The sequence below is a fragment of the Pinus tabuliformis genome, chromosome 9 (genome assembly GCF_031772625.1).
Source record: "Pinus tabuliformis cultivar Carrire ecotype Pingquan chromosome 9, CPIR1, whole genome shotgun sequence".
NCBI classification, from domain to species: Eukaryota; Viridiplantae; Streptophyta; class Pinopsida; order Pinales; family Pinaceae; genus Pinus; species Pinus tabuliformis.
In genome coordinates this window covers 679,328,354-679,348,158 of record NC_142307.1, presented here as the reverse complement: position 1 = coordinate 679,348,158, position 19,805 = coordinate 679,328,354, and the positions used below count along the sequence as shown (strand labels likewise).

The following is a 19,805-nucleotide window of genomic DNA, read 5'->3' as shown; positions in this document are numbered from 1 at the left end:
TGACTACAATCATGTTCTATTTGGAAAAAAATTCACTAAACTCTCTCTTCCTCATATTAAGTCTTTGTACTTACTTACTTTCTTTATGGACAATATTTAGGTTTGTAAATCTATTTTGTAGTGGTCTCATGGGCAAGTGGACTTTAAACAAAGTCAAATTTAATATATTTATTATTATAATTTTAATATTCTAGGGTATTGAATTATTTTTAAAGGATCAAATATTTTAATGTGTATTTTTTTCTAATTATTTAATTTTATGTAATGTATTAATTTTTCCATAATATTAATAATAATTTATTTTTAATGTTATGGCTAAGTCATATATTAAATTGGTCTATGAGTCTTTTTGTTTGTGGTACAAAGGACCTATCTCTAAGTGATAATTTGATTGCTAAATTTTACTGAGGTATACATACTTTACCTCAGTTGAAGTTGCTATTTGATTCTTCACAATGCCTAATAGATCCTAGTTTAAGATGTATCTATGCTACATAACATCTTGCAGTATTGGATTGTAGAGTGATTTGATTCTTCACAATGCCTAATAGATCCTAGTTTAAGATGTATCTATGCTACATAACATCTTGTAGTATTAGATTGTAGAGTACATCACTCCTTTCAATGTAGTATACTCATAATAATGTTTTCATTATTGCATTATAAAGATTATATTTTCCTTGTAAATGATTAAACAATAAAGAGTTGTTTAAATACCTATTTTTCTTTGTCCTTTTTTACTCCAAGGGAAAAAGTTCAACAATTCTATTATATAAACAAAATTACAAAGATAGGTGTTTGTTAGGATTCCAATTTTCCTTTACAAGGCTCTAGAATTAATCTAAAGACTATCCCCTATTAATCATAACAAAATTTTCTCTCCAAAAATAGATCATCTTAATCTTTTGTCTTCATTAATAAACATCATATACAATCCTCCTTAAAATTTTAAAAAATACATATAGCCTGCTTTATACAAGTAATAAAATCCATTTCCTCCTACCAAGAGACAAAAATCCACGCAATCTAAGACTAACGAAATTTGTTAAAACCAAAAATCACGAAGTTATTCCAAAGAGTGTGCATGAGAGTTTTCAATGATCTTCTAAGTCCCTTTCTCCATTAGAACTCCTTTAGATAATGGGTCCCTTAATTCTTCCTATTATGGTAAGAATGCATAAAATAAATGTTTGAGATGGATGATTTTGAACCCAAAATGTCATCAAATAAAGTTTTACACGTTGAATTTTCCTTTTATATATTGAATTATAATAAAAAAAATCTCCAAAAATGTGAATTTCAACAACTCCATTTTCCTTTATATATTGAATTACAAGCAAAGAATCTACAAAGATTTTAACTGGCTTAATTCCATTTTCTTAAGCAAACATTAAGACCATTTTAGTTCCATTAGTTTGCATAACCTATTAATTTCACTACCCAACCTAGCCTTAAAAGAGATATAGTGAGTCGGAATGAAATAGTAGTTCCAAGTCCCTCCTTTGAAGGGTTTCCATGAGAGGCTCCATTAGAGAAATCCTTAAACTAGGGGAAGGTAAAAAGAATGCTCAGACTTTGAATAAAACATTTCAACAATAGAGTATCCTTATCTTTGAAAAGTTTGGAATTTTAGGTTACCATACTCTCTAAACTATGGTTAAAGGAAAAGATCTATCTCTCTTTATTTCTTGCTTCATACACTCATTTATTAGGAATTATTCAATGGAGTCTCCTCTCCCAGCATTGTTCAAGCTAGTCAATTAGTTATCATTTTTCAAAACTTCCTTAATAATAGTAGAAGACATTATAGGATGAGAATTAGTTTCTAAGTCAACTTAACAAAGACAACACTAACCAAGGACTTTCAACTTCATTTCTAAAGGATATATTAGGTTAGGGCCTTATTGTTCAACATGAGGGATGCACATTTATTTTATTTTGATGGGCATGTGAGCTTCCAAAGGATTCTCAACCACAAAATATATGGGTTATCATTACCACTCACAACAAGGGATTCACACCAATTATTGGTTCATAGGAACTTCTCAAAGGTCTTACTCATATTTTAGACTTATGAAGCAAATTCTTATATTTTATATTCATTGAAAATTAAAAAAAAAAACACTCAAAATTAAAAAAATTATATAAAATCCTTAAAAATTTGTATATTTTTAAGAAATTATAACAAAACATTTTATATTTTGCATCTTAGGGACTAATAAGATTCACCTAATTTTATATACTTTCCATCCTTAAAATTAGCTAATAAGCATATAGTTATCCAAAAATATAAAAAATTAAACTCAAAAATTTAGGCAGAGAAAACTTTTATAGAAAGGTTAATCTAAACCAAATTTAAATAAATTTTTATTATTTAAATTTTATAATAAAATTTAATTTTCCAGATTTTAAATTAATATAAATAATTAACTTTACAAAATAAATATATATGTATTATTTTACAATTAATATAATTTTTTATATAAAAAATGACATTTATATAAAAAAAATCTTTTAACTGTTATGAATATATCATTTAAATATTTAATATCAAAATATATACATGAAAGATAAGCATTAGGAGTTCATCTCCCCATTTTAAAGATTAAACACTCCCCACTCAATATTATTAAAAATATTTTATAAAGATTAAACACTCCCGACTCAGTATTATTAAAAATATTTTATAAAACACGACCTTTGCACATCATTACTAAATATATTGTATTATTTTATACGAGAAATAATTTATTATTAAAATAATATAGTAAAAGTTTTAAAAATCTGATATAAGATTATTTTTGTATTAAAGTAAAATTAGAATTAAATGCCAAATTTTAAATATAAAAATATTATAAATTATATAATAGAACGAACAAATTGATAAAACCACGAGTCTTTCCCATGCACAGATTACTTGAACAAATTATATACCCATGCAAAGTTCAGATCTTCCCTACAGAGATTACATGAATTTTCTGGCATCGTGCTAAGTGAGTTCATCACTGTCCACCATCCGACTCCCGGATGATGGAGTCTCTATAATTTTGCACTTTAAAAGTACTTTAATGTCGTGTGGAAGCGGCACCAAGCGGTAACAGCACCTAATATCTAGATGCTTCAGATTTGTAAGTTTCCCTATTTCACTCGGCAATGATATCAAAGAGGCACAGTTACAAATACTCAAGAATTGAAGGCGAACAAGATTGCCTATGTCTTCAGGAATGCTCTGAATCTGAGTATTCCCTAAGTCAAGAAACTCAAGGTGTATCAATTGCCACAGTGATGCTGTCAATGATTTTAACGGTAATAGAGATAGGTCTAATACCTTCAAATTGATGAAATTAAGGAAAAAGCCTTGTGGAACTTCTCTCAAATATATATTTTCTCCTAAGAGAAACTAATTTTGGACATCTAAATTCATTCGTCGGAAAAGATGTAATATTGTTGTTGCGAAGTGATATCCGTGTGCAATCGGCACATGCCTCCATGTCGGGGAAACGTTGAAGCCTGTGACCTGCCCTAAATGCATAATTTTCCTCACTCTCACCGATATAAATCCCCATATCGCGGAGAACATCGTGAACATAAATATAGCGCACATTAAGTTCATCGATTTCATCAACCTCTTCATTCACCAAGGAACGATCGAGAAGCAACTTTACATACCTGCACCCAGTGTCCAGTAAATAGTCGTAGTCCCCATCGTTGGTCTTGACCAGACCTTCTGAGATCCACATTCGCACCAAACCCTCTACAGGAATTCGTGCATCTTCCTCAAACATGGCACAGTAAAGAAAGCAGTTTTTCAAATCAGCAGAGCGCAAAGCATCATAACTCCATCTCAATCGCCGATACAAATCTTTTCAATTCTCGGATGACAAATTGGAAAATTTGGGTCCACCTTTTGCATTTGGGTTAAAGCAAATTTCCAGTCATTTACAGCTGTGGTTCTCTTCATTGTTGAGGCTATTACATTTATCGCCAATGGCAAACCTTTACATTCGCTGGAGACTTCTCTGGCAATTTGCTCTATGTCCACTGGAACATGGCCGTCTTTGAAGGCTACTCTGCAAAACAGGTCCCACGCCTCGTCTGTTGGTAGAGGCCGTATTTCTATGGACATTTCTGCGTCCATTTCTGCAATCAGATCTCTATTTCGAGTAGAGAATACAAGTTTGCTACCCTTGCCAGTGCCAACTTCTACCCCTAGTTCTTTCAAATTGAGTCCACTCCACATGTCATCTAAAATCAGAAGAAATCTATTCGTCTTGAGGTAGGCAGACAATTTCATCTTCCGCACATCAGTAGAATAGTTTGCTACATCTAAATGAAGTGCAGAAGCAATATCATTTTGTATCTGTTCAATTGGAAATCGAGCAACTGTAACCCAAATCATATGATCAAAAATGTGACTAACCTTGATGGTGTTGTAGACTTTAAAAGGAACGCCGTTTTACCCACACCACCCATGCCGTATACACCAATTGTATGAAGTTGGGCGTGGGAAGCTCCCGTCAGCCAACCCAAAACCTGTATCTCGGCATCTCTAATTTCCAACCCTACCAATCCGGTGTCTGGTTGGTCTTGAAGTAGTACGTCTGCCTGTTGTTGTGCCGCCTGCACAATCTGGTAAGCATTGTTCATCATTAAAAGGTCTGCCTGAAGGTCATCAAAGAAATCAGAACAAGTCGTTTTCCACTCTCGTATCTGTGTAGACATTCTGGGCTTGCAAACGAGGCAGTCAATACACTGCTGCGGCCAGGGGCGTAGTGATCGCTGGATCAACTCTTTGCCCTTTTCAACAGCGGCTTGCATCCTTAGCAATCGATTATTCAGAGAAATGGGGACCTCCCTCTGCTGATCTCGGTATAGAGCATTAATATAATCTAAAAAGCTCTTCATACGCCATAACTGCTCCTGGAGAAGCCGAGAATTTTCATCCAAGTGAATTACGTCGTTTATCTGTTGGATGAGTTGTTGGATGACAAGAATGATAATAACGCTGCTAATGGTGTTGCCTGCGGTGCCGGTTACAATATCCATTGCCTGCGCCAACACTGAGTGAGATCAGAGCAGGACAGCGAAGAAGATTGGCACAGAATACCCAATAAGGGAATGACAGTATGAAACTGCGCCAACACTGAGTGAGATCAGAGCAGGACAGCGAAGAAGATTGGCACAGAATACCCAATAAGGGAATGACAGTATGAAAATAAGAATAAGCAGGACGCGCCAACAGCGAAATGGATAGCAGAGGAAATGGAACGGAATATCCAATAAGGGAAGCAGAGTATTACAGAGTATAGAGAATATAATAACAACCAGAGTGTGAATATAATACGGATATACACCGGAGAAAAGTACGGAAGGAAGGAAAGAAAGCAGACATTTTTACTGTGAGAATAATGAAGAAATAGGATTAGTTAGTTAGTTATGAGTTGAACAGAATAGTTGGTTGAACATAATAGTTAGTTGAACAGAATAAGTAGTTATTGAACAGAATTGAGTTTCCTATATAAGTGAAATGTAATTGAGTAAATTATGAATAAAGTTAGTGAGTTTTATATTTTAAGTTGGTATCAGAGCTCAGGGTTTGAGCTGGGGTGAGAGGGCAGGTGAGGAAGGCGTGTTGTTTGTGCCACCTGCGTGGAGCCCAGCAGAACCGGTCTTCTTTGCTGCGTGTGAGTTTGTTGGGGCAGCATCTTTTCAGAACCGCTTGCTGGTGAGTGCTGTCGAAGTCCGTTGAGAGAACTCAGAACCGCTTGTTGCTGGTGGACGCACTGTTGTTGGTGCGGTGCTGTCGAGAACGGGCACCGTTGTGCGTATGTGCGGTAGAAGTTGAAGGAGCCTGGAAGGAGTGCTGTCGAGACGGAGCAGTGGTGCATTTGTGTGCCGAGGATTGCTGTGTAAGTTTGCTGTTGTGTTAACGGAACTCGATTGTTGTGCAAGCTTTCTGTTTTAATTAAGCCGTGGCTGTGTGTTGGCGTGTGGAACGTGTTGGCGTGTGGAACCTGAGCCGTGAGGCGGAGTGTTGGTGTGTGAAGCCGAGTTGCGCTGCGTGTTGGTGCAGCGTGAGAGCCGTGAGAAGCTGTGAATGGAAACCGTTGAGCGTGCAGAAATTGTTGTGTTGTTGTGCGTGGAGGTCTGGAGGTAATCTCAGAAACTGAACTGTTGTGTCGTGGTTTCATACCATCTTTGCAGAAACTGTTGTGTTCTTTGCAGAAACTGTTGTGCCGTGGTCATATTCTTTTTCAGTCGGCCCGGTTTTTCTTTGCAGAGAGAGGCGGTAGAAAATGCGTTTTGTTTGAAGTGTGATAAAGCTAACTGATATGTCTATTTTTTTAGACTTTTTTGACGATGATCCTTTTAATGATCATTTTCTTATGAACCCATTTGGGATTAGCAGTATTTTTGAGTCCATTGACAAAGAGTTTCATGTTGTTGAAGATCATGTCCCTGAAGAAATCACTCATGTTGTTGAGGATCATGCTGCTGAAGAAATCACTCATGTTGTTGAGGATCATGCTGTTGAAGAAATCACTCATGGTGTTGAGGATGTTGAAGAAATCACTCATGTTGTTGAGGTTGTTGAAGAAATCACTCATGTTGTTGAGGATCAAGCTGTTGAAGACATCACTGAGATTAAAACTTGCCCGGTTGTTAGAAGTTTTATTGGATCTACTTTCAAGATGACTCCTACTTTGGAGGATACTACCATGGATGACTGCATTTTGGTGACTCCTTCGTTGGTTCCTCATGGAAAGTGGGGAGAACATGAATTAAATTACCTCGTTCGAGATCTTGCATTGCCTCTCAATCCAAAAGAGGTTGTTGACGTTAAGTATGTACGCAAGGAGCAAAGGAATTTCATAAGGAAACCCAAAAAGGTGAAGATGAAACTGCATCAGCAATGGAAAAGGAACAAGCATGGACCTTTTAATAAGAAGACAAAAATGAAATGTTTTGTTGTAAGCCTAGCTGAGACTTAGACCAGCAGGCAAGATAAAGTTTAAGTTGTCATCATTAAGAATATATATATAGTTTGTTATATAGTTGGAATTAAGGGGGAGTGGTAAAAAGGTATTAATCCCAACTACCCTCTGTTAATGCAGTAGTTAGATCAATCTAGAGAATACAGCAGATGTTCAAAGTACAAGTTCTAGAAGTCAGTTAGGTATGGTAGAAAATCCATTTCTCCATTAAGGGAGGATGTGAGAATAATGAAGAAATAGGATTAGTTAGTTAGTTATGAGTTGAACAGAATAGTTGGTTGAACAGAATAGTTAGTTGAACAGAATAAGTAGTTATTGAACAGAATTGAGTTTCCTATATAAGTGAAATGTAATTGAGTAAATTATGAATAAAGTTAGTGAGTTTTATATTTTAAGTTTTACATGATTCCTCGATAAAGTCGATTGTAAAACAATTTACTCGTAGTAAGTCATCTTGATTTCGATTGTTGGGAATTTTCAGGAATCAAATCAAAATGTCGAGGACATTTTTACATGATTCCTCAATAAAGTCGATGGTAAAACAATTTACTCATAGTAAGTAAGTCATTTTTATTTCGATGGATGGAATTTCCAGGAATTAAGTTAAAATATTATGATTATTAGGACACTTTAGGAGTCCGATAAATACGTTTAGTTTTTATTTTATCTGGGAATGTGTAGTTTAATTAGATTTATTTTGAAAATTATAGAAATTTTGGTTATATTTTAATAAAATTCAGTAAGAATTTTTCTAAATCCAAATTATAGCTGTTAAATTTCAATATTTTAAGTGTTTTAGAGGTTTTTGGATGGTGCTGAATCTATTTCCACCATCAAAAACAAGATTCAAACACTGCAAGTTTTTTTGAATTTTTTTTGCCTAAATTCCGACATCTTTTTGCGGTTAAGACAATTCCCCCGTAGACACTGTAACACATAGAAATAAAAATTCAGTTTGATCATATTCTAACTAAATTATGTATTGACTTTTCCTTGATTCTTAAAAATAATAAAAATGATAGAAAAAAATTAAATATTAAAACATAATTTTAATTCAAAATTTTATTATAATTTTAAAATATATATTAATTTTTCTTTCATATAAAAAATAAATTAAATATTAAAACATAATTTTAAATATTAAATAAGTGAATTATAATTTTATAAATTTTTTTTAATGTTTTATTTTTAAAATAAATTTATTAATTTATTATTATTTCTATTTATATTTATTATATGAAAATAATATAAAAATATACAAAAAATAATATGAAAATATCATTCATGCCACGAATCTTCATTTATTATAATATTTGCCTGATCACAATTATGAACTTGATTCCATTATGCTAATGTATCGACCATATTAATAACTTATTCATTTCCAATTATGGGTTAGAAAAGCTTTTATTACATTTTTACGCCACCAACTGCAGTGTCCCGTGTAGACAGTGATTTATGCTGACCCAATCCCAAATCTCGATGTGGTCACGAGTGCAATATAAAGAGAACCACAATTTAATATATTCATCATTGTCGCTCTATTATCCAGCGTTTCAATGTCTCGCACATTATCTTATGCATGAATGATTTCAAAATGATGTTCTATCATTTTTGAATTATTACATCAGGATTATCTTTTACAAGTCACTTGTGAGGATTAAACGTTTACTTATTATATTTTACTTCTATTTCTTATTTTATAGGATTAAAATAAATAAATAAATATGTAATTTTTAAGAATGAGTTAAAATTGAAGAAATGAAGGAGGGTTATTTTTTTTGAAATTTGTTCAAATAATTTTTAACAATTGAAAATATATTTATTTTGTACATTTAGTATAGAGTACATGTTGAATATTATTTTTTTATTAAAATTTTTTAAAGGTGGAAATAATCCTTACATGTAAGATAGGTTGTACATTTAGCATAGCTATTTGAGATTATGTTTTAGTGGATGTAAAGTGATAAAAGTGACAAAGTTTATCTTATTGATTTTTCTTCTGTAAAATTATAACAAGAGGGAAGAAAACACCACTACTATGTTTAAATAGTTTTTTTTATGAATATAATATTGTTGCCCAACATTCCTGTATCATGGGTACAATGATGCAATATCATTTCCTAACATAACCTCTAAGACCAAATATTCATTCCTATATCATGTGTATGATGATGTCAATCCTATAAAAATAATAGAACGATGAGGGATAAGAACACTGAGGTTTTAATGTCAAGATCTCAGGTATTCACAAGGTGATGGCCAAAGAGGAATTATTTCCATGTAGAGATGCACTGCAAAATGTTAATAATTTCACTCACACATTAAATTCACAAAGTCGTGATATGATTGGGTGATTCAACATTGCTTATATCAAGGAATGGACAAGTTCCTAACCCGCACAACATTTATGGGAGTGTGATTGCAAGATTTTGGAAAGTGAATGACGTCCAAAACATTGTGAAAGAGTGGGATTGGCTATACCTAAGCCTTTCAAAATAGCCACTTGCAAGGTATAGTTGGTTATAAATCTACAAGGCAAAATATGAAACCTAGTGGTGCTCATGAACCACTTGTACGAAAAAACAGATACCCAATGCACATGGTTGAGTTGAATCCTAATCATGTATGAGGTCCTCAAGCATGGAATTTCTTTAACGAGCCAAATATCATATCCGACAACCTTTCTTGGTGAAATCAAGAACCCAAAACACCCTAAAACAATATCACACCCAAAATTTATACAACACCCCACCTTATGGATTGTATGTACATGTGCACAAATTTCTTCGCTTTAGGACCGCTTGGAAGAATAAATTTGTACCATTACATGCCTACATGGAAGGCTTACGAAAAACTAGAAAAAAAATAAAAAATTTCTGACATATGTGACTTTGTCTTGGTCCCCTTTTACCATTGGATCTATGGTCGGAAGTACTCAACCACATTCTTCATTAGAGACCATTGAGGTTTTAAGGCAAATTCAAAATTGATATTTGTTGGAATGAAGTTGCAAGATAAAGGTATATGGGGTGTTAACTATTCCCCATACTTTATCTAAGAATTTTTTAGTTCAATTGCTAATACAAGATATAGCCTTTTAGACATGGGGTTATAATGGTTTTCAAAATAAGAAAGAAAGAATCGTGGCCTAAGATGTGTATAAAAATTGAAGTTTATCAAATCTGCAACTTATCTCGCATGAGGAGTTAACTTTGCACTGTGAAACTTCCAACTCTCATGCATAGCCAGTCCAGGTCAACGACCTTCTATATAGGCTACATCATTAAAAGAATGAACATGAAGAATTGTGTAGAAGAGCTACATATTATGTAGAGGTGGAAATGAGAAGGAGCAAGCACATATAAGTGTTGGCATCTCTATGTCTAAGATCATCAACCAAGTCCTTTATGACATTTGGCATCATATTCATTACAACTAATAACTAGTTGGAGGAAAGATCGAAATTTGGAAAGGAAATATGTACAATTGATATAACAATAAATTTGTCAAAAACTAGTAGAACTAATTAACATTTATAATCCCAAAGAATTTGGATACTTAATCCCAAAGAGTATTATATATATATATATATATATATATATATATATATATATATCTCACAAACTATAGTGATCATCTTCAATTATGTGATGAGGAACATAAAAATAAGTGAAGCGTCAATAACAAATAAAATTATGAGGACATAATAGAAAAAAAAAAAATGTATAAGGATTGGCACAATAGTTCATAAAATCGGTAATAAATCTTAAACCAAATAAAAAAATTAAATATTAATTTCACATTTTTAATTTTTTTTTAAATTATAAAAATTGACTAAGAAAATATAAAAACCATAAAATTTAACAAATAAATCTATTTTGAAATTCCATCTCACAAATACGGCAAAAGTTGCTACTTCCAAAGTCTCTCAGTTGACTACTAGCTCTCGCTGCTACCTCCGAAGTCTCTCAGTCGACTAGTAGCTCTAGCTGCCTCTGCAATGATGCGTACTCTTGCCTTTATCAAAAGTCTGTGGGTCCGTTGTGTCTCCTGCACGCGGATTCCGCGCATTCCACATTTTGTCGACTTCCTCACATTTTATTGGTTGTTATCATTGGATGTGATTAATGGATGCGGAATTTCCGGAGTGAAACAAAAGATTCAATAGTTCTGTAATATTTTAAGATAATCTAAATTTTAAAAATAATAAATCACATCTAAAATTATTTTTCAGTGTCAAATTCATTTTGGGGAGACGCTCAATTAGTGTTTATATATTTCAAGATCTAAATAGCTTTGGAGGAGGTTATTTGTTTTAAATTGTAGTTAATATATATATATACACACACTATGGATGGAGTTCCATATCTTTTAATGTTTTTTTACTGTGTTTTGAAATTTAGTTTGAATGGTTAGGTGTTTTTAATAAATATTCAAATTTCTTTCTCAATTGAATGTATAAAAAAGTGAATAATATCTTGAGATATATCACTGTTTTTAATAATTGATGTTATTTTTAAAAGTGATATCTTAATTATGAATTTTAAAGGTAAGAAAAATTGTAAACTATTAATTTTATAATTATTTTTTAATAAATTTATTATAATTTTAAAATTTAAAATAATATATAAAATTTAAATTTAATTATATTATTATTTATATCTATACTTATATTAGAAAAAAAACATATTATAATTTGAAAAGTATAATGAGTGTACCATATTGAAAAGAAATTATATTATAGTTCCACAGGGGTAGGCGAGTTTGTAATCACAATGTGGTGAAGTTCCTTAGAAAGACGGGCTCTGTACTGAAGGTCATGAGTTCAAATCCCCAGACTAGCCTGGAGCTGTGGAGAGGGGCGGGAGCAGTTCCTAGGGGTTATAGTGGTAGCGGTCAGAATCGACCCCGTGTTACGTGAGTTGTGAGGTTGCTCCAATTGTTGATTCCTCTATAATTAGAAAAACGAAGAAAAGAAATTATATTATAAAAACGTACTATAACATGAAAAATATAAATGAGTGTACCATATTGAAAAGAAACTACTTTAATAAAGTTGTACCAACACATACCTATAACTTAAATCTCCATTCCCAATCACATTTGTTTGATTGCTCTATCACCAATCACCATTAACTAATGCCATCAAAGATAGATTTGATTTCATTATATTATTGCACCATTCATCTTAATAGATTATTTAATGTGATTAGTCATCTCCAATCATGTTCTATTTGGAATGAAATTCACTAAATTCTCTCTCCTTCATATTAAGTCCCCTCTTTGCACTTACTTTCTTTCTTTATGGGCAATATTTAGGTTTATAAATCTATTTTGGTCTCATGGGCAAGTGGATGTTAAACAAAATAAAATTTAATATATTTATTGTTATAATTTTAATATTCCAAGGTATTGAAGTATTTTTAAAGGATCAAATATTTAAATGTGTATTATTTTATTTTATTTTATGCATTATTTTTTTCATAATATTAATACTAATCTTTTTTTAATGTTATGCCAAGTCATATATTAAATTGGTTTATGAGTTTTTTTGTTTGTGGTACAAGGGATCTATCTTCAAGTAACAAATTGATTGTTAAATTTTACTGAGGTATACATACTTTACCTCCCTCTGGATTTGAAGTTATGATTTGATTCTTCACAATGTCTAATAGATCTTAGTTTAAGATGTATCTATGCTACATAACATCTTCACAATGCCTAATAGATCCCAGTTTAAGATGTAACTATGCTACATAAAATCTTGCAGTATTGGATTGTAGAGTACATCATTACTCTCAATGCAGTATACTCATAATAATGTTTTCATTATTGCATTATAAAGATTATATTTCCTTGTAAATGATTAAATAATAAAGAGTTGGTTTTACCTATTTTTCTGTGTCTTTTTTTACTCCAAGGGAAAAAATTCATTAATTCTATTATATAAACAAAATTACAAAGATAGGTGTTTATTAGGATTCCAATTTTCCTTTACAAGTCTCTAGAATTAATCTAGGACTATTCCTTGTTAAACATAACAAAATTTTCTCTCCAAAAATAGATCATCCTAATATTTTGTCTCCATTAATAAACATCATATACAATCCTCCTTCAAATTTTCAAAAATACATATAGCCTACTTTATACAAGTAATAAAATCCATTTCCTCCTACCAAGAGACAAAAATCCAAGCAATCTAAGACTAAGGAAATTTGTTAAAACCAAAAATCATGAAGTTATTCCAAAGAGTGTGCATGAGAGTTTTCAACGATCTTCTAAGTCCCTTTCTCAATTAGAACTCCTTTAGATAATCGGTCCCTTAATTCTTCCTATTCTGGTTTGAATGCATAAAATAAATGTTTGAGATGGATGATTTTGAACCCAAAATGTCATCAAATAAAGTTTTACATGTTGAATTTTCCTTTTATATATTGAATTATAATAAAAAAATCTCCAAAGATGTGAATTTAACCAACTCCATTTTCCTTTATATATTGAATTACAAGCAAAGAATCTACAAAGATTTGAACTTGCTTAATTCCATTTTCTTAAGCAAACATTAAGACCATTTTAGTTCCATTAGTTTGTATAACCTATTAGTTTCACTACCCAACTTAGCCTTAAAAGAGATATAGTGAGTCGAGGAAAGAAATAGTAGTCCTAAGTCCCTCCTTTGGAGGGTTTCCATGAGAGGCTCCATTAAAGAAATCCTTAAACAAGGGAAAGGTAAAAAAAATGCTCAGACTTTGAATGACACATTTCAACAATATAGTATCCTTATCCTTGAAAAGTTTGGAATTTTAGGTTACCATACTCTCTAAACTATGTTTAAAGGAAAAGATCTATATCTCTCTCTTTATTTCTTGCTTCGTACACCCATTTATTAGGAATTATTCAATGCAGTCTCCTCTCCAAGCATTGTTCAAGCTAGTCAATTAGTTATCCTTTTTCAAAACTTCCATAATGAGAGTAGAAGACATTATAGGATGAGAATTAGTTTCTAAGTCAACTTAACAAAGACAACACTAACCAAGGACTCTCAACTTCATTTCTAGAGGATATATTAGGCTAGGGTCTTATGTTTCAACATGAGGCATGCACAGTTATTTTATTTGGATGGGCATATGAGCTTCCAAAGGATTCTCAGCCACCAAATATATGGGTTATCATTACAAAAGACAACAAGGGCTTCACATCCAATTATTGGTTCATAGGAACTTATCAAAGGTCATACTCATATTTTAGACTTATGAAGCAAATTCTTAGGTTGTATATTCACTGAAAATTAAAAAAAACCATTGAAAATCTAAAAAATTATATAAAATCCTTAAAAAAATTTGTATATTTTACAAAATTATAACAAAACATTTTATATTTTGCATCTTAGGGACTAATAAGATTCACCTAATTTTATATACTTTCCATCCTTAATTTTAGCTAATAAGCATACAGTTATCCAAAAAGATAAAAAATTAAGCTAAAAAATTTAGGCAGAAAAAACCTTTATAGAAAGTTTAATCTAAACCAAAATCCAAGCAATCTAAGACTAAGAAAATTGTTAAAACAAAAAATCAAGAAATTATTCCAAAGAGTGTGCATGAGATTTTTGAACAATCTTCCAAATCCCTTTCTCCATTGGAACTCCTTTAGATAATCGGACCCTTCATTCTTCCTCTTCTTGTAAGCATGCATAAAATAAATGATTGAGATGGATGATTTTGAACCCAAAATTTCATCTAATAAAGTTTTTATAAAATAAAGTTTTACATGTTGAATTTTCCTTTTATACATTGACTTATAACAAACAAATCTCCAAAGATGTGAATTTCAACAACTCCATTTTCCTTTATATATTGAATTACAAGCAAAGAATCTACAAAGATTTGAACTTACTTAATTCCATTTTCTTAATCAAACATTAAGACCATTTTAGTTTCATTAGTTTGCATAACCTATTAGTTTCACTACCCAACCTAGCCTTAAAAGAGATATAGTAGGTCGAGGAAAGAAATAGTAGTCCCCAAGTCCCTCCTTTGGAGAGTTTCCATCGTATTTCTTTTTTTGTTGCTTCTTTAGAGGTTTGTTTTGTAGATCTTACTTCCTTAAATGAGGGGAAGGTAAAAAGAATGTTCAAACTTTGAATAACACATTTCAACAGTAGAGTATCCTTATCCTTGAAAAGTTTGGAATTTTAGGTTAGCCATACTCTCTAAACTATGGTTAAAGGAAGAGATCTATATCTCTCTCTTTATTTCTTGCTTCATACACTAATTGATTAGGAATTATTCAATGGAGTTTCCTCTCCAAGCATTGTCAAAGCTAGTCAATTGGTTAGCCTTTTTCAAAACTTCCATAATAAGAGTAGAAAAAATTATAAGAGGAGAATTAGTTCTGAGTCAACTTAACAAAGACAACACTAACCAAGGACTTTCAACTTCATTTCTAGAGGATATATTAGGTTAGGGCCTTATTGTTCAACATGACACATGCAAATTTATTTTATTTGGATGGGAATATGAGCTTCCAAAAGATTCTCAACCACCAAATATATTACTACAGACAACAAGGGCTTCACATCCTATTATTGTTTCATTGGAACTTACAAAATTCAAGGACCCAATTAGACGGTCTTACTCATATTTTAGACTTACTAAGCGAATTCTTATGTTGTGAGCATCTTTGTTCCATGTTTTTTCATCCTCCTTCCTAGGATCAATCTCATCCCAAGAAATCCATTACTGTTGCCTACCCATTTCTCTATTTCCCTTGCAATTTTCATCAATATATGATAAATTATATTATCTCAATATAGAATTAGACATGTGAGACTTAGTATGCATCATGAATTTCAATCTAATGATTGAGGCCAATATAAATGTTATCTCCTCTTCTAATTCTCCATACCAAAAAATTTCTTATTAGAGGAAATGTTCGAGAAACTACTTTCCATATTATTTTTGTGTTCTACAAATCTTAAGATCCTATCCACCTTGAGATTTTGAAACAGCTAGTTGTTTTTGTAGGAATTGTTGTAGCGGCTACAACCACCCTCCAAAATTTTTCCTTAGTTTCGTTTTGAAGCCTCCCTACCAACCTTTCGCAGCAGCATGTCTTTCCTTGTCAAGTACACAAGCTTAAGTGATTTTATAGCAGATTTCCAGCCTGTGCATCAGAGCTTGTTGCATCCCCTTCACAGGTTGTTTCTTCGAACTTGGTCCAGCTACAAGTTGAACAACTCCCTCAATAAATTGCACAATCCTGGAGGGGAACCATCCTTCCCTCCAAAAATTGCACAATTCTATCTTGCAACCTGTTGGGCTCCAGAATTGAGCAAATATGTGAGTCAAGCTTCACTGAGAAAATTGTGCAATTCCTCCCAGCAGGGCTGCTCAGCCCAGAAATTGTGCAACTCTGGGCAGAAGTTAGTTGCTCAGCCCAAAAATTGCACAAACCTTCTAGGCAGTCAACCCACCACCCTCCCAAAAATGCGCATTTTTCCCTCAGCTGAGCAGGCTGTTGCATGTGCCATTGAGTTGAATGGTTCCACCTGGGACCGAGAAAACTTGACTTGCATGCATGGGTTTATTTTTCCTGGAATAGCAAAAAGCAACATGAAAAAAGCATCCCTAGATTTTAGGGAGCTATTTTTAGCAATTGGTGGTTACACGCAGAGATCATTTTAGAATCTTTCCTCCAAGCGTCACTTTTTCGTAGATTTGTGGATGCGCATCATGAGCGTCAACTTATTTATTCGATGCTTCAGAGCTCACTTATTCACATCGATATTGGAGCTCTGACATCCCACAACACATCCAAGAGTCTTCTACACATCCAACTCAACTATTCACTGGTAAGTCATCTTAACTTGTCTTTTGCAACATTTCTGTCGCTTTTTATGTTTTGGCTTGTGTGAGTGTTTTTTGCTTGATTATGTGAATGCTTGATATATTTTACATGCATACTACCTTGTACTAGCACTGTTTCAGTTTTCGTTAGCATCTCACTGCTGTCGCATGCATGAAATTGTTTTGCACGAACAGTCACTGATTTAGCGACTTGCTTCACCCACATGCATGTTGTTCCGTTTTCTGAATCTTCCATTCATCGTTTGCATGCCCGATCATTCACTCCTACTTACACTCAGTATCGCCATGCATCCACATTCACATTTTCTTTCAGTTGCCCGTTGGTGGGTCTGGGTTGCCTTGGCCCAGACTCTGCCTCACCAAGACAACATTGCGTAATCTTAAGAAGGAAGGCTCTGTCTTCCCCTCAAGAAATGTGAATTTCTGCCTAGTGGCTGTCCTCTAGTCTTGCATTACTTAATTCTAAGGGACAGTGACTGCTCGCCCATAAAATTGTGCAATCATAGCTGCTGGCTCATCCATCTCTGCCGACTCATCCATAGCTGCTAACTCATCCATCTCTTTAAACTTCTGCATTACACTATCGAAGCCCAATATGCCCAATAACATTACCATAATGCTATATCGGAGTTTTGACTTATTGGAACTTTTACTCTTAAATACATTACAAAACAACAAGTTTCGATGTCCTTGACCCCTTTTGTTTAGCCCCTTTCTATTTTTCTCCATGGGACTAAGGGCCATGACCCGCCGCTTAGAATTGATGTGCTAGATCATTTAGACTCCTGTCGAGGGTTCATTTTTCCCTTGTAAAGTGCTTTGTGCCCCTAGTTCTTTAAGTTCTTCTATACCACGGGCTAGCCAAATATCAAATCCCCTCACATCAGAAGTTTCTAATCATAGGATTCGCATTGGAGTTATGATATTCTACACTTCTGATATGCGACCTCTGATATGAAATCATCTCTTTCACATGGCACTTCCTTAGTGGTGACATGTGTCACCCGGAGTTTCCCCCTTAGGCCCCTCAAAATGCCGAAGTCACCTACCACGTGTCCTGCCATACGACCACGTCATGTTGACATTAGATGCCATTGTAGCTTTATCAGAACCATTCATATGCTACCACTTGTCTTTATTGGAGCCAATCATATGCCGCTAAGTGTAGCTTATCGGAACCAATCATATGATTCCATGTTTCTCACTAGAGGAGAGAGAAAAGGGCCCATCCACCTTTGGTTTTGTGATGAAATCCTTTGTAAACCTTTATCGGAATTCCCCAATGGTTTTAAACACTATCAAAAATTTTCCCATATCACAACTTTTAAAATGTTTCACTTTCAGAAGTTTCGATATGCGATTTTCGATGTTGCAATATGCTTGATGCTCTTATGTTTGATCATCTATATGCCTGACTGTGATGTCCCTATCCTTCAATATGTGATCGTCGATATCTCCAAACCTTCGATATTGCAATCTCTGATATTCTGGTATGCCTTCACAAGGCTTCAATCGTTCAAACTTCAAAAGACCATACCTTTTGATCCAGGAGTCCATTTTTGGACTTCCACGTATCGTTGCAAAGCTTGTTCATAACAATTTCCAATGGAGAGGGTATGATTTGGGCTTTGAGTCCTTTTGAGGCTTAGAATATGACTACAAACGTCTTTGCTCATTTACTCTCTAGACAGCTAAAAACACATTTTACAGTAGGTGACAACATTGGCTCCAACTGGGGACAATGCCTTACTGGCAAGATGCTGAGAACCTGCAAACTAGTAGCTTTCACCATTGGGCATGGAGTCAAAAACATATGGAACCTATAAAACCAGAAAATATCCATGGAACTTTAATTGTTGGGATTCCTTTCCTCATAATATTGAAATGTAGAAATAGAAACTCTAACAAATAGAAATTAAATCCTCAACCAGTGAGCTTATTTATATACAACTCCTACTTATGTATAGGGTTCAATTCACCCAAGTGAGGTCAACCTTCCAATGGTACCGGGTTAGCATTTGGGTGCTAAACGTAATGCCTCTATGCTGCTGAAATTTAAAAATCAAAACAAGCATGCACGATGAAAAATCTTCAATCAACAGACTTGACACATACCCCAGAAACAACATCTAGTGCTGACCTAGGAATGTTGTCATGTAGTCAGCTACATGGTCATAGAACGGATGAGAAAAAATTGCAGCTACCTCATTTTCTTGAAAATTCTGCTGACCAATATGTTCTTGGTTAGGAAAACCACAAATATTGTTCAACTCTTCAAGTTTGGGCTCCTCTTGAAGAAGTTGATGTTGGTAGTATTCTCCCCACTCGCTAGTAAGTAGATCCATTTGACAATCTACAACCATCTCATCCTCCTCTGAATCATATGAATCATAAACCAGAGAATATTCATCAACTTTAATATCATCTTCCTGAACTTGTTCTCCATTTGAAGGATGCGGATTTTAAATTGGAGCCTCCTTATTAACCTCATGGTCGACCTCCTCTTTTTGTGCATCTTCCCATGACTAGGATTGTTGTAGTCCTGCATTTCCCAACATCCCATCGGATTCATACAAATCATAAGAAGGAGAATCATACAATTCGGCAGAATAATATCTGCGAGGGTTTGTTTGCAGCTCGATGATGTCTCCTTCTTCTCTTTCTTTATCACTGGGTGATGCTTCTTGTTGCGAGTAGATATCTTCTTGGAGTGGAGCCCCACAAATATCTTCAGCAAGATCGTTATCCTCATAAATATTTTCAACATTAAAATGTGCAAAACAATCTTCGAACAGAGCACCCAATGGATATAATCTTTTGCAAAAGAGATTAAATGCTATGTGCAATCTCTTTAAGTAAGATATGCTACCATGAGTTATTGTTCTATACCAAACTATAACATCTTCATCTACAAAATACATGAACAATTTCATTTTCA

General features: G+C 33.5%; 1 pseudogene; it reads right to left on the bottom strand.

Annotated features, from left to right (window-relative positions):
* Positions 1-2,989: 2,989 nt before the first annotated feature.
* On the bottom strand, positions 2,990-4,436 carry LOC149150479 (putative disease resistance protein At5g63020; annotated as a pseudogene).
* Positions 4,437-19,805: the final 15,369 nt, after the last annotated feature.